We start from the raw sequence: 21586 nt of genomic DNA on the forward strand, positions 1-21586 counted from the left end.
AAGAACAAGTAAAAGAAAAAAAGAAAACACGAGAGAGACTTCGGACACCCAGCAGGTCCTCACCTCCCTGGGGAACTTCCAGCTTCTTAACAGACTGGAGGGTAAGGAGGCACGTTCCGGCCCCTTGACCTGTTCACGTGGCGACCAGCGTGCGCTAAGGACGCCCGCACGCCACGCCGTGTGCGCCTCTGCGGGGAGCCGACGGCACGTATTCCTTGCAGACTGTGGGGGCAGGGCTTCAGTCAAGCCCCTCGTTGTGGGGGTCAGCGACTCACAGTGCCTTGAATAAGACAGACAAATGTCAACTCGGAGAATGGTGCTTCCACGTGGACTGACTCAGGCAATGCCTGATCCGGAGCACGCTGGGTCATCGTCCCAGCCTGCCAGCCCCCTGCTGCCACCCTGAATCAACCACACCCCCTTTTAAGACTCAGGTATCACCACGGTCGCCAAGAAAAATCCCTTGCTGCCCTGCTTTCTGGAGGGCAGTTGGGGGCAAGACTCCTCACGGTTCTTCCTGGGCGTCTGGAAAATCTCTCTGGAAAGAAGGCTGGGGGAAGCCGGCCGAAGCCTCTTTGCCGCACCTGTGTGCTGCACCTGTGTGCCGCACCTGTGTGCCGCACCTGTGTGCCGTACCTGTGGGCTGCACCTGTGTGCCACAGGCCTCCTGGCTCTCTGCGTCCGTGGTGATTCGGGGAGCTGTGGCCTTCGCACTATCCATACTGTCAGCCCAATCCATTTGACTGCATCTGGGGATCAAGAGAAATTTTCAAAGATTCCCTTCCTGGGCAAACCCGAGGCAGCAAAATGTTGTCTTTCAGGAATCGAGAAATGTTCGTATGTCAAGGCAAAGCTTTGCTGTAATGGGGGGACACGGGGGCCTTCTTGTAAAACGTGTTCTCACTTCAATCCACAGTCATGGGGACCCTTGGATGCGAGGATGGTTTCCTGATTGCTTGTGCCACCCCTGGGCATCAGGTCTGTGGGTGCGGGAGCAGAGCTCCGTGAGATCGGGGACAGGCTCGCCGCCGGGTGCGAGCATGGGTCCGGGCGGGGATAAGGGCCGGCTCTATGCACCGGCCTGGCCTCTCCGCGGGCCTCTATGTTCGCTCGGTTCACCTGGGCGAACAGCGAACCCCGGGATAAAATAAAGAGCCTTTGAATTATTATCCCGAAATACAGCATTTATAACCCGTCCTAAGGGATGACGAGCGCACCAGGGGAAGAAAGTTGCCCGTAGCGGGAGCCGGGCTGTGATTGGCTGCCCGCCGTTCCGTGATTTATCGCCCCTTTTAAGGCAGTCGGGACTGGGAGCCGAGCTGTGAGCGGGTGTTTTAGTAGATGTCGGAGAGTGCGTTTTAGATATAAATTATGCAACACTTGAAGTTCAGCACAGATACGAATGGAGCAGCTCCTTCATGCTGTTTGGGGTTATGACAGATTTGTGGTCTGTGTATCAGTGGGAATAGGTCACCCTTCAGTTACGAAAGTCTTCACATTAGGCCACCCATAATTAATTAGGGGTTCATGTGGTGAGGTCAAGAAGGGAACCGCTTGGTGTTTTGACCCCCCCGAATCTGCGTTCCTGCCCACAAGGCCCCGATGATAGATTTCTTTAAGAGTTCACAAAGGGATTGTGAGGTCTTGTCTCAGCGCAGCACGAAGCCCGTTTACGGCACCATTAAAATCGGGGCTTGCTCACGTTGCCGCTGGGAAGTCGATTTTTCCTAAGGCAAATCATATCCTATATTTTATTGCAATCCAAGATTTCACGTTGAGACTCGTGGATGTTGACATTCGCCTTCTAAATATTTTGGGTATAACTGCTTTCCTCTCCCACTGCGGGGTAAAAAGGAATAGGAAGCAGCCCAGCCTGTACCCCGCCGAGCTGACCGACGAAGGGCGCTTGGAGCCAGGAGCACCCTCCCTCCTGGTCTGCTCATCCGCGTCGCCTTCCAGACGCCCCAGAGCCGCCGAGGCCGTTGTTCTTGCACGAGGTATTTGATGCCGAACGTAAATGCTCTGAGCTCGGGGCCCCTGGGAAAGCGGAGACTTTATTTCGAAGCCCCAGCGGTTGGTTCTTCGCGCCCCCTTAGAGAGAAGCCGGCACGGAGGACCGCATCGGCACGTGCTTTCTGCTCCGAGCCCGCAGGGTCTGGTGCGGTCGCTTCCTAGAGGAGCTTTTCTGGTAGGTCTCTGAGTGGCTACGCCCTCCAGCCTGTTCATTTGTTCCGGAAATGTCACGGGATTTGGTACCTAAAGGTCCCAGAGTGGAGTGATGTGCACCAGGGTACATGGACTTTCACGATTTTCGAAGTCTGCCATTAAAAGTTGCAGATTCGGTGTAATCTAAAGCTTTTAGGTCAAAATAACATCTTCCATGCTGTCCACGTTGGCTTCCGGGAGCTGCTGCAGGGTTTTATTCTCCAGTTCAGAGGAATTTCTCTATTTCTTCTTTATAAGCACCCCCCACCCCGCCACCTCTTTCTTTTTCCTGTCCCCTTGCTCTCCTTCACGGGCGTCACCATCCTTGGGAGCACCTTAGCCTCTTCTCCTACACTGTAGAAGTGGGCAGGGTGTGGGGGAGGTGGACGGAGGGGTGGACGGAGAATAATAGCTCCTATTCGCTGGGTACTTTCAGGAGCACGGCACTGTGCTAAGCACTTCAGGCGGTTCGTCGCTAAAATGTGATGAGCAGAAGCCACCAACATCCTTGCATTGAACAGAGGTCCCGGAAGCCTGCGTGGGTAACAGGCTGGGGAGTGAACTGGTTCAAGCCAGGCCGGAACGACCTTGCGTCCTCAGCCCAGGGCGCCAGGCCGATTGCGCCACAGCGCCCCCTGCTGACCCAAGAATAGATCGCGCTCCGGGAAGAGTACCGGGCGCTTGGGCCCGCATCCCTCGGTGCCTGTTCCTGGGGAAGCGGTTTTCTTTTACGGGATCCCGTTCGATGATCAAAGCACATTCGAGGTGGGTAATACCTCCTCAGTTCGACCAGTGAGAAATCCGAAACTAAGGCTGCTCACGACCAAGGCGTGATCCCATCTGCACTGATGCCGCGGTCCGAACCAGGCTGGCCGGTCTTCGTTCTGACGAGTGAGCTCTCCGAGAAGCCGGGATGGTCTGGTTGCTGGTCCTGCGGGAGTTTCTGCTCCAGGCAGGGGGAGCACGTTTGGACCCAGTTCATTCCTAGGTTTTAGTTTCTAATCTTCTTGTTTCGTATTATCAATTCCTATTCTCACCGGGGTTCTCATAGGTAGACGACGATTAAAAGACAGAGCTGCCGAGCAGAATGGCCCGTGTAGCCTGAGCATTTCCTTCTGCTCCACTCGTAGATTCTTCCTTTTTTATAACCGTCATACAAGTAAAGAGCTGAGGGCTCCTGGGGGGCGGTGACCGGATGTACCCCACCGCCTTCCGTTCCCAGCTGTAGCTCCCCATCCCTTTCCGAGGGGGCAGGGCTGTGGCTGTGTGTGAGTGAGTGTGGCTACCCCCCTGTTTCTGGCCGGGGGTAGCATCTCAGAGCAAGTCATCAAGTGACCAGGACAATCCGAGTCCCGGGACGGTCGTGCAAACACGTGTTGGCCTCCTCTGAAAAGACGGAGAAGACGCTGGCACGGAAGCTTGCGGAGCGGGAGTCGGCAGCTGGGATGGGAGTCCCGGAGATGGCAGTGGGGCACGTTTCCGCGCACCTTCTCGGCGGCAGAGAAGGTGTCAGTTACCGCGAGTCAAAACGCGGACGCTGACGACTCCGCGTCGAGCAGTTCGGGATCTCGGAACTCTGGGCGTGAAGAAGCGTTTGAAACGCCTCCCCAAATCATCGTGCTGCTGTTTTCCTTCTTATTAATGCACAAGAGTAAAACATGCATTTTTACCCATGCGTGATTAAGCCCGAAAGAGCTCTTTCAAGATGTAGAAAATAAAAATGTTAAGCTACAAGAAGGCATGACGTTATAATTTAATTAGAAGCATTTTTTTTTTTCCCTTTCTCAGTGGTACATAGAATCATGGTGCCTCTCACAATAGCCGGAATCTCGGATCCAAGAACCGTACCTACCACATGTGGAAGGGAAGATATTTACAAGCACGCAATGATTTGGGGACTATATAACCCGCATCTGAAGAGAGTATTTGAATAAAAAACAAGAAAACAAAATGAATGAAAAATCAGAAGAGTAAGATAGAAGAGAGCAGAAAACAGCAGTGAACACTTCCTCAAGCAGGTCGGGAAGCACCACCTGTTGCAACAGATAAATGGTCAGTGGCTTGCGATGAAGGCTCCCGCCGGCCTCGCTCTCCGGAAGCCCGCGGCTGTGGCGGCGACGCTGGGCTGGGACGCTCAGCCCCACTCAGCGCCTGGGCTTCGCAGGCTCTGCTGCTTCGGTTCCTGCCTCCTTGAGTTGCCCGTGGTGTCCGGACAGCAGACAGAGTCCAGAAACCAGAGACCTGCACGTCTGGAAAGCCTATCTGCTTCTCAGCTTCTCGACGCACTCAAGAGAGATTTTGAACAACTAATTCCTGTTAACATTTAGGCCATTGGAAAAGATCAGATTAAGGGAGGAGGTTTTTTACCTCTTATTTCAGAGAAGTCGAGAGAGAGAGAGTGTCACAGGAGCCGAGGGCTGTGCAGAGTGAGCACGGAGCATTCGCCCTGGAGAGCAGAATGGGGACCTGGGAAAAGAAGCGTCCCAGCCCTCGGGCAGCGCCCGCGCCCCCCCCCGGCCGGCAGACCCTCACGGCCTCTGCGGGCTGGCGAGCACCGCGCATCCTCGGCCTTACCCGTCCTAAAGAGGACTTTTTGTTGGGGTTAGTCTGCCCCTGCTCTTTCATTCCGCATCGGACCTGCACGGCAGCAGGTTACCTTGCCTTTTTGTATTCTACGTCACTCGCACTCTGAGTCACAGACGCTCCCAGTGGGAAGAACTGCACATCCTAGGGAGTTTCTGGATTTTGCGCAGGGTGCCATGACTCGATGACCTCGGGGTGTGTTTCTCACAGAGAGGTCGCGTCGCTGGACTAAATGGATATTTAACGACCAGCAAAACCCATGTCCACCTCTTCCCGGGGACATGGCAGGGCCACACTTCTCCATCGTTTTTGCAGTTCGGCGCGGTCGGGCGCTGAGTTTGGGCGGGGGGAGGCAGTGGGAGGGGCGTTAGCCGGTCTGAGGCTGGTCCATGCTGTGTCTCCTCTGCCTGCCGGTTCGACGTGCCTGAATGACTCGACTGCACAGAGCAGAGCCTCTGCCTCGGATCTGACTCTACGTAAGTGCGAAACAAACTGACGTGGTTTTAGGCCTCTTAGGTCGCAAGCTCTGTCTGTTACGGTTGGCATCACCTTAGCTTGATTGGGAGTGTGTGCTAAGAACGACGAATGGACAGTCTTGAAATAGAAGACATGTAGGGCAAAGAACATGCCAGCATTATTCTGGAAAATAACGTCCTAAGCTATCCTAGAAAAACCTAGAAACTGGGATGGGGGAGAAGCAATACCTTTGCCTAGAGCGCTCAGTTCTATATTTATAAGAGAATGAATCCTAGATTAGAAATGGGAACGCAGAGCTACCGACCCAGAAGACCTCCAAATCTAACCTACTCTGATCCACCAAAGACGCTGGGAACTGGGGTGGAGCAGTCACCACGGAAAAGGATGCACGCGGCCCGAGCCAGGCTGGTTTCTCGTTTGTTGCATTTTGTCTCATCCTTAAAGGCCAGGTAACTCCAAGGCACACCAGCAACTCCACATACGGGAAAAGACGGAAAAGTTCCCCACTTTGTGAACCGGGAATAATTTCAATATGAAAAATGGATGATGATATAGAGAAAATTACAGAATAATTGTATTTATTAAAGTAAATGCAGAAATTCTAAATGAACACATCAGCAAATGGAATTAACCTATGAAAAAAAAAATAACTAGGACCATGCGGGGTTTAGCTAAAGAGAAGAAATCTGTCAACGTTGTTCACTATACTTATGAAGGGAACGACGATTTACGCTAACGTGGAAAAGTCTTTTGATGGCGTCCAGCAGCCATTCTGGGTAAACACGGCATGTAATTGGTTTAGAGCATTTGGCAGACAGTAGGTTGGCTAATCCTAACCCACTCCCAACTTCTTTTGGTCTTGATGTCTTCCGTGACTGAGGTTGGATAAGTTAAATAACTGCTTTCTTGCAGTTAGAAGTTGTCATCTGACTCATGCCATCTGAAGTCTGGAGGGAGTTTCCCGATAAAGCTTTTGCTAATCTGATAAAAAGGGATTAGTACAGTCGGAGCTGTTCCCGTCCCCCGTCTTTCATCCTTGAACATGGCTGTGACGCCTGAGGCTGGGGTGATCATTCTATAACCAGGAGGCAATGAGCATGGGGGGTGGGTGGGTAGGCCAGCCTAGTTACAAACAGTCCATTCCCAGCTCTGCGGAGCCACTAAGTGAACACCAGCCATTGTCTACCTCTTAAAGTTTCTTGTTTAAGCCACAATTCGATTTTCTGTTACTTTTAGCCAAATGCATTCCCGCCTTACTCAGAAAGAAGGCACTTAAAAATGATGAAGACCAATAATCAAAACCGAGAGCAAACAGTATAAGTAATGGAGTACAAAACTAGTTTAAGTAAAATCAAGCAAGGACTACAGAGCTTACTCCTCCTGCCGCAATTGTGCAACAATTTTCTTGAAGGCTCTCGGATTAATTCAGTAAGACCAATTAAAAAAAAATACAATGAATAAAACAAGACAAAAATAGTAAAACAGTGCAATAAAGGAAGTCCCCAAAATTCGCCTGTGCGGAGTGTGGAGTTGTATTTTTATGAGTCACTAAAATGAGATCAGTCGTGCAGCCAGCTGGGAATTTTGGGATTGGGTTTGCTGTCTAAATGAATTCTGTCCTGGTTGTAATTTGGCGACACTTAGTAGAACTGTGCTTTAGCTTAAATACCTGTGGGCTGGACTTTCTAGGTCATTGGAAATAAGTCCAGAAATTTCCCAGTCATTTGGTTCCTATTCAATGAGGAGATAGGTCCAAAAGAATAACGGGCTGTAGGGATCTGTCATTTACCTCCCGTCCACATTCCTCCTTCTCCCAGACAAAAAGTTATCACGTTCCCATCTGAGCTCAATTGCTGATTATCTCACAGCAGAATTTGCATCGTGGAAGAGTACGTTATTATTGCTCTTCACCTCACCTCTACCTTCCTAACCTTTTGTAATGCCATCTAATTGGTGGCATCCATTCGCATCAAGAATCCTGGCATCGGGAGAGTCTGGGAAATGCAATTTTTGCTTCTCAATTTCTCTTTCTGGGAAGAGAGTGGATTGGCGATTGTATGGATCAATGCACCGTAACGAGCACGTGCAAGCATTACAAAGAGCGAATTAGAGCTACAGCGGCTGATTCGGAAGTATTTCTGAGAGCTGTTTTGAGCATTAAGAAAGACAAGGTGCAAAGAAGTGAGTGTACAATGATTCTACCGAACCCCACCCCTTCCCCAGGTGTGTGTGTGTGGGGGGGTGGGCAGTACGGCGAAGATGAGGAGCAGGAGAGGAAGAGAAAGAAAAGCAAACAAAAAAGTGAGAAAAAGAAGAAAAAAGACAATACGGTGTTATTAAAAAGCTGAGTGTGGATCACATGAGCGTGTATGTGATTTTATGAACATGGAGAAAAGTGCGGAAAAGCGCACACTAAGCCGCCAGCACTCGCTGCCTCCGAGCGTTGGGGGCGATGCGTGGGGGGCAGTGGGAGCCGGAGGAGGCAGCAGAGACGAGGAACACTGTCCTACAAACGCAGGCGGGTGTACGGTCCCACTCGCCCCAAATTCTACGTCCGCGTGCACGCACGTGACCACCACGGACGGAGTTGGCGTCAAACCTCAGATTCAGTCTGAGTCTCACGATTACATCCGCCTCTGCCGACTCGGAGGGCGCAGACCGTGCTCGCCATGGCTCCCAGGGCGAGGCCCCCCTATGTCCCTGCCCTTTGACCCTGGGCCCGGCGGTGTGACTCGCTCTGGCTGGAGGCCACGTCAGGGCGTGGGCTTGCTCTCCTGGGATGCTGCCGCCACGCGGAGAAACCTGCCGGACAGGTGTGGCTGAGTCGGTGGCCAGCACCTGCTGCCGCCCGGGAGTGAAATCATTTGCACTATTCAGCTGTCACACCGGATAGTCATGTGCGTGAGCCTAGGTCACAGTGGCGGGAGAGCTGTCGGGTGGAGCCCTGTCCAAAATGCCACCCTGCAGGATTAGGAGGAAACAGAGCGTCGCCGTTTCGAGGCAGGGGTTGCAAACTCTTTCTTAAAGGGCTAGTACACACTTGAGGCCCGGGGGCTGTGTGACCTGTCGCAACTGCTTGCCTGTCGAGTTGCGTTGCGGGGTAAGAGCAGCCACAGACAGTCCGGAAACGAATGGGCGTGGCTGGGCCCCAGTGGTGCTTGCATTTGCAAAGCCCAGCGGCTGGCTCACAGGCCGCAGGTTGGCGACCCCACAATGAATTCCTTGGTTGTGGTCAGCTGCTGATGCGGACAGATGCCCATGGCATTGTCAAGCGAACAAGTCAGGCTGCAGAATAATGTACGGAGGGTGATTTTGAAAAAAAAAATATTTTGGCTAAAACTCCAAACAAAACCTTGAAAACCTCCTGCATGCTGCCCGAGTGCATGCGTGTGAGCGGGGAGAAGGGTCCAGGAGGACCCTCGCCAGCCTCCTGTCGCCGGGCCCTCTCGAGGGGGCTGCTGGCTGCAGGTGTGGCCGAAGAGGGGCACGCTGCGGCGATTTACTACTTTTTCATCGTTTTATGTCGTTTCTTGCAGTACAAGGAGCATATGAATTCTGAACTTTGAAAAAAATTAAGGGAAAAATTTTAAAAATAATTGGATCCCTTGAGATTTCTGTTCGGCATGGCCGAAGTCCGCATGAAGTCGGTGATGTCCTCGTCGTCACGCAGGGTGCTGGGCGTGTGCCCCGGGGCGGGCCTGCGGTGGCCGGTGGTGGCCGGAGCGGTGTGCGTGGTGACGGGGAGGTGTGTGTGTTCCGCCTGAATTGTTTGCCCGGGCTCTCGGAGTCTCTGAAGGCAGGACAGAGCCTGAGAGTCACGTTCATCGCCTGGTGGCCTGGACATCTCAGAATCCGCAGAGGCCATTGGCTGGGGTTCCTCCGACCGACCCTCCCTGGGTGGATCCTGTGCTCTGGGCCAATGTTGGCTTTAGGGCACTGTCACAGGACACCCCGCTGGGATAGCTGGGTCCCCGCTGGGAGCCTCTGCCGCGATCTGGTTGAAACCATCCTGACCGGAATGTGAAATTTTTTCTTTTCTCTGCAGAAAACCTCTCTCGATTGCTCATTCCAGTTATTGTGAGAAGGAAATCATTTACAAGAAGGGGCACTGAACAGCATAGCAATTAAAAAAAAAAAGTGCGTAATGGCCTCTGCCAGCAACAGCCTGCCCCGTCGGGGACTGTGGGCGGGGACTGCGGGGTGGGCCCCAGCGGAATGTTCTGGCGAATCCCCTGGGCCTTGCACCCCCAGCTCAGCCATCCCCTCGCAAAGGAGCGGATGGAGCCGGTCTGAAAGAAATTGCTCTCAGCCCCGGACAACTGAGGGTCTAAACACACATGTAAAACACGATCACTACTAATGGCCAGAGGAGTTTTTATTTTTTCATTTCTATTTTTTTTTTTTCAGGCGAGGCAACCCTTGGTTGACCTCACAGATTGCAAGGACCTTGTCAGCTTACAGCTCCTTATTTTTTATTTCTTTTATGCGTACAGCTCCTGGTCTTCCTAGGTGGTCTCCCGTCCAAGTACTAACCAGGCCCGACCCTGCTTAGCTTCCGAGATCAGACGGGATCAGGCATGTTCAGGGTGGTGTGGCCGTAGACTCAGAGAAGGTTTTAGAAGGAGGAGCTAAGAGACGCTTCGACCCATTCTAGAAGTACTTTGAGTAAATACGTATTATATATAGGCATGTACACACACACATTTGTATCTATGTATCATCGAAACACCTCGTAACATACACACGCACATCGTATATCTACACTGAGAGGCCTGTGCAGAGCCGTGCCGTACAGGGGGAGCTTGGGACAGGGAGACAGGTTTCCAGGGGCCCTTGGCTTGTCCTTGGCCGTATCGCTGTGTCGCCGGCATGCGTGAGGAGGGCGGGGGGCTGGGAGGGGCAGGAAGGAGGCGCTGACAACCCGCGGAGCCTACCGCAGGCACCTCCTCCGTGACCTCGGCGTTGCCAGTGGCCTCCATGCTGCCGGCTTCAGGGAGGCGGTGCCGGGAGGGGCGGCCGTCGTCCCCACACCGGGAGCAGCAGCGGCGGCGTAGGAGTCAGGCACGTGGAGTCTGGAGTCGGATTCACGAGCGGCATCACCTGGGCGCGCATGTCACGTACCCTGTGCCCGTTTCTTCATCCATTTAACGGAGAATAATGGTACACGCACGGGATTCGTGCGAGGATTAGATTATATCTGCGCGTGAGATGGAACCTCACAGGCCTGCCGTGATCTGAGCAGTGAATCAATCACCGGTCACATTAGTGTTTCTCGCTGAGCGTTTATCGATCTCCCTGTGGGCATCTGGAGTCGGACCAGGGCTAACTCCTACCCGGCGACAGTCTCCGACCAGAGGGACAGTTTCCGGCAGCGTTCGTTGGAGGTGTGCTTCCAATTTAAGTGATTGGCAGGGGCCAAATAAGCCTGATCGTCTGGGACTGTGAGGTGGCAGTCCCTGAGGACAGCCCGGGGAGGGGGGGACGGAATGCCACCCTCAGGCGCCTTCGATCGTCCGGCTTCTCCCTGTTAGTGAACGTGCCGACCGTCCATGACATTTATTCTGCCATTAGCCAGCCGCAGAGCGCGGGCGACAGTCCTTCGTTAGTCCCCCGAGAGGACTCCTCCTTGGCTGTGACTGCCGCCGGCTGCGGTGGCCGGACCCGTAATCGCTCAGCCCAGAGCGGGCGCTGACGAGCGTGCAGTGAGGAGTGTTCTCACGGAGGCGACGGGCTGCCTCGGGCCAGCGATTTGGCTAGAAAGGGTCCGCGAGACGCCGGGCACATTTGTCGCGTTGTGTTTCCCTTCTCTTTCCTGAGTGTGAACGCGAGTTCGCGGTTGAATTTCTGAGATTTCGAAATCGCATTTTCTGGCATCCGCGGACGCTACCCCGAAAGCAGAATGCCGAATACAGTATGTTTTTCTTTGCACCCCGTTGAATCTTGGCTATATCATATATATAGTTTCTTTCCAAGTTACTCTTTTTGCTTTGGCCGTGCAGCCTCCTTACTCAGACACCATCTCATTTCATTTAGTTCCTGACGTTTTTGTATAGCTGTCGTAACTACACCGACTTACTACATGAGTTGTACCCGGATTTTTAAAATAGCAGGCGCATGTATTTTTTTCTGGAGTCGGTTGGATATCGTCTGAGTTTAGGCTTTGTCCTGGCATTCTTTAGGTCAGAGGAGACTTAGAAGAAAATATTCAGAATAGAAGATTTTGAGAAGAAATCAGAAGATCTGATATTTTAAAAACGCCGTCTGAAAATCCCACCGGCTGCCGAGGGCAGTGACTCAGACTGGGGGAAGAGTCAGAACACGGTCCGAAGAGGAAGTTGCCCGTGGAATTCTGACCGAGCTGAAAATGCCGTAGCGAGCTAGCAGCTGGGAGGCCGAGTGACGGTGTCGTGGCCTTGAGCCTGGGAGTCTCCTTAACGCAGGTGACACAGGCTCCCCGGGGAAGGAGTCTTAAAAGGGTCATAAAAAGCCTTGAAAGCTTAATAGATGTGGACGTCAGATGCACGTATCTTTCCAGGGGGAGGAATGGGACCCTACAAAAGCCCTTCCTAACTAGGAAACGGTCCTCTTTGAGTAGACTCACTGGACAGGGACGCGGCCGTGCCACCTGCTGCTGGCCGTCCCCACAACATGCCTGTTGACGCCGAGGCACCGTCGGGTGCACCCAGCCTGCCTTTCGCAACGGTGCTGGAGGTGCGCAGTTTCCAGCCTTCCTGGAGCCCCGCTGTTCCAGCTCTTGGGGCCGGCGGGAAGTGTGTCCCCGTCAGGAGAAACACTCGGCAGTGGGCCGGCCTATCCACAGCCCCAAAGGCCGCACGGTGCCCCGGCCCGCCTGGAACGCCTTGAAACGCCTGCGGCCGTTCCTCGCTGCTGTCAGTAATGGGACTTCTGGTTACCGAGCGAGCGCTGTCCCCGAGGCGCGCCCAGCACTTTCTAGACATTGCAGGTCGATCCTCATAGCAGGAGTGTCACAGGGAGAAGGGGCAAGTGTCGCCCAGCACGTAGACGGGGAGCCTCACGGCAGGGGCCGCCACCTGGCGAGCGGCTCATGGGGTGGAGGCTGCGTGAATCCCGACGCGCTATGCGGATCGCCTCGCAGAACATGCCTCCCCCGCCCTTCTCAACGAGGATGTCGGCACGGGGGTGTCTCCCAGACTCCGCTGCGTCGTGGGGAGTCATCGAGAGATAATTTACTTCTTTCCTTTTATTTGTGTAATTGATATTTTCACCAAAAAGTAAGCTATCGGGTAGCTTATTGTAAAAGTTAGTTCCAACTAATGATAAAATAACCAAGGCCACGTAACATGTAACGGGCCTGAGGTGAGGAGCAGTGTGGGGCTGGGGGAAGATAATGGGGGTGGGAAGCGGGCAGCAAAGCCCATGAGGGTCACCGAGCGCAGCATGTAGCTTTGAGATTCCTGGCAGCCAAGGCCGAAAGGGAAGCAGGATGACCTATAAAGTCTCTGTCTAATAACATACAATATGCTACAAGACAAGAGGAGTTTAGGCGTGTAAGCCCAAGTGGACAAGTCAGCCTCTGCCTTTTCTGAAGGAGAATCCTAAGCCAAATCACCAGAAGTGGCTGCTCACCCCAAACAACACACACACACACTCACACACACGCATCCTTACAGTCTTGTACTTAAACGCTGAAGGTGACAGGTGGTTAGACTTGAAAGGGGCTGTGGGAAAAGAAAGCTTTAAGTGCTCATTTGGTGGCTGACAGGCGGAAGGCAGAGGAGGGAACATTTTTGCGCTATATCGGCCTCCACCTTTCAGTAATATTATATGATAAGCTGTAGATTCTTCTTACATTAGCTATTTTAGTCATCTTCCTTCTGACTCACAGTGCGGCTTGGGCGTCTAGAACCCTCACTGTGGGGGACCCTTGGGGACATTTATCTGAACACAGGCCCCATCGGCACAGCTCTATCCTCCAATAAATACCAAATTCCAGGAAGGGTTCTTCGCTCACTGTTGCCGCAAAGTAACCCGGTCTCTAAGCTCCCTGCAAATTGAGGCTTTTAAAACAGTGTTTGCAGAGGAGTCCGCTGGGCTCGTCTGTCTTACTTGCTTACATTCTTCACTCTCGACTCTCTGAGAAGAACCCTTCTGAGGGTTCTGCTTTTAGAGGCTTAACTTTTCCATGTCTAGAAAAGGAGTGAGGCTTTTACCAACCACCCTAAACGTAAGCATTGCCCCAAATAAAATGCTGGCTTTCCGAATATGCACAGCGATCTGGAACTTACTCTCAAAAACACCATCTTCCCGAGCAATGCCCACTTCAGCCGCATCCTGCCCAACTGTATTTTCTTCCATGTTGTGTGTGTAAGAAAATTCGACAGCTAGAATTAAGGCAGGAAAGGAAAACATTAGCAAATGTTGTCTTAGATAACAGTGCCTCTCAAGCCACTTGCTGCCTTTTTTTTTTTTTTTTTTTTTTTAACCAGGGGTAAAATACAACTTGATTTTAGTAGTATTGATATGATTTCTGGCTCTTGACAAACTGCGAAATGAAAACTAAGCGTTAAAAGCTTTGCAGTTAATTGCTGCTGAGTTAAGTGGTTTTTTTTTTTTTTTTTTTAAACACCTTTGTGCTGACGCAATTTAGAAAATCAATCAGAGAGACGAGGAATAAAAGTATGGGTCCAAAACACTCCCGGCTAATTACAAAATGCTGCAATAAACTCTGAGGGGCACAGAGGGTCTGTGGCAAGTGTGGGGGAAGGACTGTTTGAGGGCCGGGTGTCACCCGTGGTGGTGACCGCACAGGCAGGAAGGGTGCTCTCCGCTCTGCCAGAGGCGCTTCCTGTTAGTCACAGTCAGTCCTGGGATCACATTTTTTTTTTTTTTTTAAAGACTGAGGATGCCAGGTTGTGGGGAAAGGCAATAATTTTAGAACTTAGAGGTGATATTTAAGCTTCTCATAGACGAATAAAACTGTGCCAGTAATAAGGCCAAGTTTCAAATCCGGCCCTCGATGATATTATTCAGGCTGTAAATTGGTCCCCTGCTTCCTCTGTACCCTTTTCCCCCTAATTGGGCCCTTCTGCCATTTACCAGGCTTCCGGTTTTTCCCATTCAACAGAACACACCTTGATAGCAAACCGATGCACCTTCAGTGTGACGTTAAGCCTGTATTTTTCCTCCCAAAGGGGACATGATGCTCCTAAGAGGGACGAAATTTATTCTTGGGAGGCACAACAACAAACCTTTACCTTTTTGCATACAATGTACAAACAGATGCACAGAATCTATATCCATGACATTAAACTTTCATAATGGGGCCAGTTAGGAAAAAATGTCTAAGGCCCTGGGGTAGGAGGAGGTGCAGTAATGCAAATCAGGGAGGGAGACACCGTCATAGATTAGAGGGCTTTGGCCCGAGTGACAGTGCGTGGCCATTTCCCAGGTGGGCAGTTCCTTGCCAAGACTCCTTGCCAGTCCTTCTTTCGGGGGTATGGTGGTTGGAGAAATTCACTGGGCTCTATTGCCTTGTCTCAGTCGCCCACGAGTTGGGGATAGGCTTACAAGTAGAATTCGCAGTGCAGCGAGTCCTTCAGCCCAGGAAATGAATAATTTCAGAATCATCCGAGAGGGATTAGGAAAAAAAAGAAGGAGCAGCAGCAGCAGCAGCAGCAGCAGCAGCAGCAACTGGAATTTACTGGAATGAGGATCATTTACGTCTGTTTCTTGGTTTTCCTTGGTTGAAAAACGTCGACTGCTTCAGGTAGCCAGCCCCCCGCTCTTCGAGTTCGCTTGACTCCTCCTCGCTTTCGTGAAAGACGCACGTCAGTACCTGTTCTCAGTAACCGAAAGAAATCTGAAGAGGATTTTCCCTTTTACGAAAAAAAAAAAAAGGCAAAAAGCAAAAATACTGTTCAGAATTTGTTTCGCGGCAGCGTGTAGCAGGGAGGTGTGTAGAGGGGCCCCGCCAAGCTCCCTCCTGGGGGATCACGCTGGCATCTCTGCGGCCGGTCAGCCACCGGGGGTCTGAACTGCGTGTGTGACTGGCTGTGCTTTATCCCGATTTATTTTGTGCACCCCAGGTGACTGCTCCTGTGCGTTTTGGCTCATGGGACGTACCGCAGGAATAAGCTACTTTCGGATAACGGGGGAATCCTGTAGCGGTTCGTGTAAATCGCGCACTGCCTCCGGGAATTGCGGGAGGGAAACGTTCCCGTCCGCGGTGCCCCTTGCGGGAGTTCTACCATCCTCCCCACGCCTGGCGCAGTCCAGCTCTGTGACCCTTCGAGAACAAGGCAAACCTTCCCTTTTCCACCGTTGGCATTTTCTGTCTAGCGGGGCCTTTGTTTGTTCTTACTTCTTTCTTTTGGCTGAATAAGCTCTTGGTGCCTGATCCTGTGTTTGACATCGGCCCGGGACGGATCGGCGGTCAGAGAGTCTCGATAAGTCTTGCGGATAAATCGTCACCCCTGCAATCGCCATCGGGGCGTGCAAGCAGCCCAGCGTTCTCGCAAGGACTGAATTAGCACCAAACTTGAAGGAGCGAAGGAAGGCGCATTATGAAGCCATAACTCTAATTCCTCACCTGGTAAATTGCTGAAACGATCGATAGCACAGATAGTCCGGCAGTCCCCTTGGGGAGCGAAGGTGATAAATGTGTCGTAGCCCCATAGTGGAGAAGCCGGGGTCACTAAATGGACGCCCTTCCCAGGGGGGCGATCGGGGGGCCCGCGACGGTCCCCTCGGCAGCGCGATCCTCGTGTCTTGCAGGTGGGTCTGGGGTGTCCTGGGCTCCTTGGTTGAAACGAGCAAAGGGAAGGTTCACGGAGGGGTTGTCCCAGGTGTCTCTACAGCGGGTCACGCGAGGAGAAACCTGTACGTGTCCAGGCGCCATGAGTTTTTCATCGATAACCGTGGTAGGTTGGAAGGGTCCCTGCTGGGCGGGTGGGTATCGCACTTGATTCAAACACGGAGCCGGCACGTTCAAGGCCTTATGCGTAGCTCCATTTTGGTCGTTAATCCTTTACAGTGTCCCAAATCGATGGTGTGCTTCCGGTACTATTGGACGGTAAGGGCTTAGGTGTGCCTGATTGATTACGTTGAACTTGGCTTATCCTAATTAATTAACCTATGCTGGCCGGCATGACGCCGGCAGTGGTCAGCTGTACGAGGATAATGGTGGACAGATGGTCAGGCCGTGCGGCCCATGCATTCATGCAGATCGAACAGTTTGGAAAAAACTTTTTTTTTTTTTTTTTTGCTCCAAATCTCAAGTAGGATGCCCCTGAGAGACAGGTAGGTTTCAATTAGTGCCCCTCAGATCCTGTGTTGGGTGCCTGGGTCTTTGACAGTGACCGCCGAGTGGGAGCTGGGGATCCAGTCGGGGGTACTGTGCAGAGTGGAGCTTGTGGATTGGCGTCGCCATCACTGCCTTCCAAGTTAGAAAACCTGGCTTCGACCCTTAGCACTGCTGCGTTCTCTTTGAATGACCTTGGACAAGTCCTTTGCATTTCTTTGACCAGAGTTTCTAACCCAGTTCCACTGAGATAATTCTACCACTCTTAAAAATAAGATTTTGTGTTTGTGTGTGAAAGATCCTAGCATATCATAGGCATTCAATAGATGCTCAGTCTGATTTTTTTAATATATTTTTTTTTTTTTTTTTTTTTTTACTTTTCAATTACAGTTGGTATACAATATTATATTAGTTTCAGGTGTACAACATAGTGGTTAGACATTTGTATAACTTATGAAGTGATCACACCAATAAATCTAATACCCATCTGACACCACACATAATTATTACAATATTATTAACTATATTCCTTATGTTCTACTTTATGTCCCCATAAGTTTTTGTAACTACCAATTTTTGTTCCTTAATCCCTTCCCACTTTTCACCCACCCTCCTAACCCCTCTCCCAACCATCAAAATATTCTCTGTATCTATGAGTTTCTTTCTGTTTTGTTTGTTTATTTATTTTGTTATTTAGGTCCCACATGCAATGAAATCATATGGCATTTGTCTTTCTCTGTCTGACTTACTCCACTCAGCACAATACCCTCTAGGTCCATCCACGTTATTGCAGATGGCAAGATTTCATTCTTTTTTTACGACTGAGTAACATTCCATTATATATACCACCTCTTCTTTATTCGTTTATCCGTTGATGAATGACCAGGTTGTCGCTATATCTTGACTATTGTAAATAATGCTACAATGAACATGTGGGGTCACATGTCCCTTCAAGGTAGTGTGGATTACTGGGTCCTTCTTTGTCTATTGTTATAGCCTTTGTCTTAAAGTCTTTTTATGATGTGTCTTTGTGTGTGTCTATTTGGGTTCATCTTCTTTAGGACTCTGTACTTCATGACCTTGTATGTCTATTTCCTGTACCAGGTTAGGGAAGTTTTCTATCATTGTTTCTTGAAATAGGTTTACAATTCTTTTTTTTCTCTCTTCTCCTTCTGGTACCCTTATGATGCGAATGTTTGTATGCTTGATGGTTTCCCAGAGGCCTGCCTCTTAAACTGTCCTCATTTTTCTGGATTTTTTTTTCCTGTTGCTGTTCTGATTGGGTGTTTTCTGCTACCTTATCTTATAAATAATCACTGATTCTATCCTCTGCTTCATCTAATCTACTATTGATTTCTCCTAAGGTACCCTTCATTTTGGTTATTGTATCCTTCACTTCTGACTGGTTCTTTTTGTTTTCTATCCCCATTTTTATGTTTTTTTATTTCCTTGTTAAAGTTCTCACAGAGTTCATCTACTCTTCCCCTAAGTGAACTGAGCATCCTTATAACCAATGGTTTGAACTCTGCATCTGGTAGATCGCTCATCTCCATTTTGTTTAGTTTTTTTTCTGGAGCTTTTGTTCTGTTCTTTCATCTGGGACATGTTTCTTTGCCTTCCCACTTTGGCTGCCTCCCTGTGTTTCTTTCTATGTATTAGGTAGAGCTGCCAGTCTTAGTAGAGTGTCCTTAAGTGTTAGGTATAGTGCGGGGCCCAGTGGCTCAGTCTCCCTGCTCACCTGAGCTGAGTGTTCCAGGTGTGTCCCTGGATGGGTTGTGTGCGCCCACCTGTTGTAACTGAGCCTTGTTTGTTGTTTGCACTTCAGTGGGAGGGATTGATCTTCAGGCTCATTCATCATGAAGACTGGCTGGTGACTACAGTGGAGGAGCTGTTGTGCAGGGGTGGCTCCAAAGGAGCAAGATTTGCTTTAGCAGGGCTCTGTCGTCTGCCTAATCTGCTCGTTGGGTGTGTCATCCTCAGACGTGGCTTTGAGTGGTGCTCCCGTGCAGATGGAAGCCAGCCACCAGGTGTGCAGGCCAGTGCCTCCTGGGAGGGGTCCTACCACAGGCCAAGTTCAGCCATAGCCCATACCATGCCTAAGGCTACCTGGCACGAGCCACCAGCAATCTACAGATGGCTATCACCCATACTGGGCTTGGAATTGCCTCAATGGGCCAGCCATAAACTGAGGCTTGCTGCTGCTAGTGCCAGGCTTGGGGGTGCTCGGCAAGAGGCACAGGGCATGCTGAGGCCAGATGCTGCTTGTTTAGGTTTTGTGAAACTTTGATTTTCAGAAACTCTTCAGCATGAGCCAAGACAGGTCATTTATACGGAAAATTCACTGGAAGCACCTTCGATGGGTCTGCCAGTTGGGAGGGGCAGGGCCTCAGGGAATCACCTGGGTGGGGCCAATGGTGTCAATCAAGTTGATGAAGACTCAGATACAGTGGCCGGCTGCATCTGCGCGACGGGCAGGGGGAGGGCTCAACAGAGGAACAGTGGCCTCCACCAGCACTTCTGCCTGGGAGAAAGCCGCCCCTCCAACCTTCACCCTGAAGTCAGACAACTCAGCCCTCCCTGTGTGCCTCTGATGCCTTTCGAGCAGAGGTGCCAGCATTGACGCTCAGAATGAGAGAGACCATCAGCGGTGAGTCCATGTGTGGGCCCTTTAGGAGGTGTGCCTGAGACGCCAGCTGCCCTTCATCTTGCTCAGCCACAATCTCTGCTGGTTTTCATAGCCAGAGGTTCTAGGGACTTCTCTTCCTCCCACTGGACCCCCAGGCTGGGCAGTCTGGCACAGGGCTGGGGCGTATTGCTCTTCCGAGGAGAGTTTCTGCAACCAAGATATCCCTCTTGATTTTTAACTGCCACACGTGGTTGTGGGACTGGCCTGTTTTGCGTCTCCATCCCTCCTACCAGTCTTAAGGTGGCCTTTTGTGTGTGTCCTTAGTTGTTGAACTTCTGTTCAGCCAGATTTCAGGCCACTCCCGATGATCGTTGTTCTGTGTTTAGTTATAATTTTGATGTGGTCATGAGAGGAGGTGAGCACAGCGCCTATTTACTCCTCCATCTTGACCAGAAGATCGTTTAGTCTGGTTTTTAAAGAGGCCCATGCTAGCTAAGGGGTCAGCCACGTTGATTCTTAGGAAAGTATGTGACACTTAAGGACACATAGGAGAAGAGGGCCACATCTGTCTTCTTGAACCGACTTAAGGAATCTCCCTGCTGATGAGGAATCCTGTTCTGTTCCTTGTCTTTCCTGTGACCAGACAGAGGTGGTCCTGAAGCATGACGTCATTTCCCCCGATATTCCTTTGGCGGAACTCAGTCACGTGGCCTCGACCTAGCTCTCGGGGACTGTGAAATGCAGTCTCTGGTACGGCCGTCACTTCCCAGTGACATCTTCACTCCCCGGAGGGGTGGAAGCACATATTGTTGTCGATCAGTAAGCTGTCATTGACACAAGTAGTAAATGCAGAAGGTGCTGGCATGCGGAGGAGAAGGGCCTTGGAATAACAGAAACTGAAGGTAAAGGAGAAGTGGTGGTTAATTTCCAGAAACATATTCTTGCTACAGTAAGAAAATAGAACAGTCCGTCCCTGGGACCTGGCCTCTTAGCCACTCTCATAAATAAGTGCTTTTAAAGTCAGTTCTCTGAGAGTAGTTAAACACCACTCGACAACCGTTTGGTTTCTCATCCATCGTAGGCATCATGCAGCTTGGGACATAACTATTGGGTACAATGGGACAGACCCATAGGAAAGCGAATTTTGATCCCGACAGGATTTGTAAGGTAGGCTTATTTTTACTACCATTTAATATGTTTGGAAATCGATAAAAGACATTGAAGAGCTTTCGTTCAAGGTACAGGACCCAGGAGGCTAGCAATTGCAACCATGGCCCCGAGGACCCGTTTACTACATGGATGTACCTCGGCCACGTTCCCACCTCCCACTTCTCCAGTCAGATGAAGTCTTTTTGTTAATCTGGCCATGCAAGAGAAGCCCACGCTTCTCTTAACGTGGGTACGTTGACTATACAACTGCTTTTGTGGGAAACAGCTTGCCATTTAACTGCGCCGTGTGATTGGAAATTAAGAGCTATTTCCTCCGTTGAATTCCCTAGGAAAATGGGCAGTTGCAGGCCCAGAATCTGCAGTGGCAGGCACATGCTAGGTCTGGATCGGGGCTCCCCCTCCCCGCATGCCCCAGGCCCGGTGTTCCCGACACTCTATTTCTGGACATAATACTTTTCTTCATGCTCTCTGTATTAAGAGTTGAGTTAACCTGGAATTTTCCTTAATGATGGTAGGTGAAAACAGTTCCACAGAATCAATTTCAATTTTACGAGCACCTTGAGGATTACTGGGAGTTTGCAAGTTTTATCGTATTGAATTAATAGGCATTTCTGAAGCCAAGATTCTAGAGTTCAGACTGTCAATTTTTTCCCCCTTGATTTCACTTCAAAGATCATAATGGGAAGAATAATCTTTAAGTTAAACTTCTGAATGATGTGCCTTGCCAATGGGTAGTCCTCGTGGAAATACAGCCCCTCTAGCCATTCAATCCTGGTACTGTTTAAAGCTGAGGGTCTGGATTTGTAAGAAGAGTTTTCAAAGAATTGGGTCTTTCTTTTGGAGCTTTTACTTATATTTTCTACTCAGGGGTAAAAGGACAATAATGTCGAAGTGCACAAAACTTATCCTTAGGTTCAGCTGTCCTAAGGTTTAGTACCTGAGGATAGAAAGTAACACAAGTTTTGCTTTGACTGATAAGTGCTGCCCCAGACAGGACATTGTAATAGTACAAAATGTGGTCTTTTTAGAGCAGATTCTTAAAGTGATTTGGTCCTGTTGGGCTTGGACTTGTGGTAAGAAGGGATTGTGTGACCTGCTTTGAAATCTTCAAGGTCGTTTGTAGGGCTTATAAAGTCATGGATTTCAAACTTGGCTGTGCATTGTAATCATTTAAGTAATGTTTTAAAAAAGAAAACATAGATTGCTTAGGCTCCACCCCTGACATGTTAACTGTGATTTCAGGG

The 21586-nt window shown here is 50.6% G+C and overlaps 1 pseudogene; it reads right to left on the reverse strand.

Moving 5' to 3' along the window:
• Nucleotides 1–9749: 9749 nt before the first annotated feature.
• LOC118609728 lies at nucleotides 9750–9868 on the reverse strand (annotated as a pseudogene).
• Between the last annotated feature and the right edge of the window lie 11718 nt (nucleotides 9869–21586).

This window comes from Rousettus aegyptiacus, unplaced genomic scaffold, assembly GCF_014176215.1.
Source record: "Rousettus aegyptiacus isolate mRouAeg1 unplaced genomic scaffold, mRouAeg1.p scaffold_m13_p_11, whole genome shotgun sequence".
Taxonomy (NCBI): domain Eukaryota; kingdom Metazoa; phylum Chordata; class Mammalia; order Chiroptera; family Pteropodidae; genus Rousettus; species Rousettus aegyptiacus.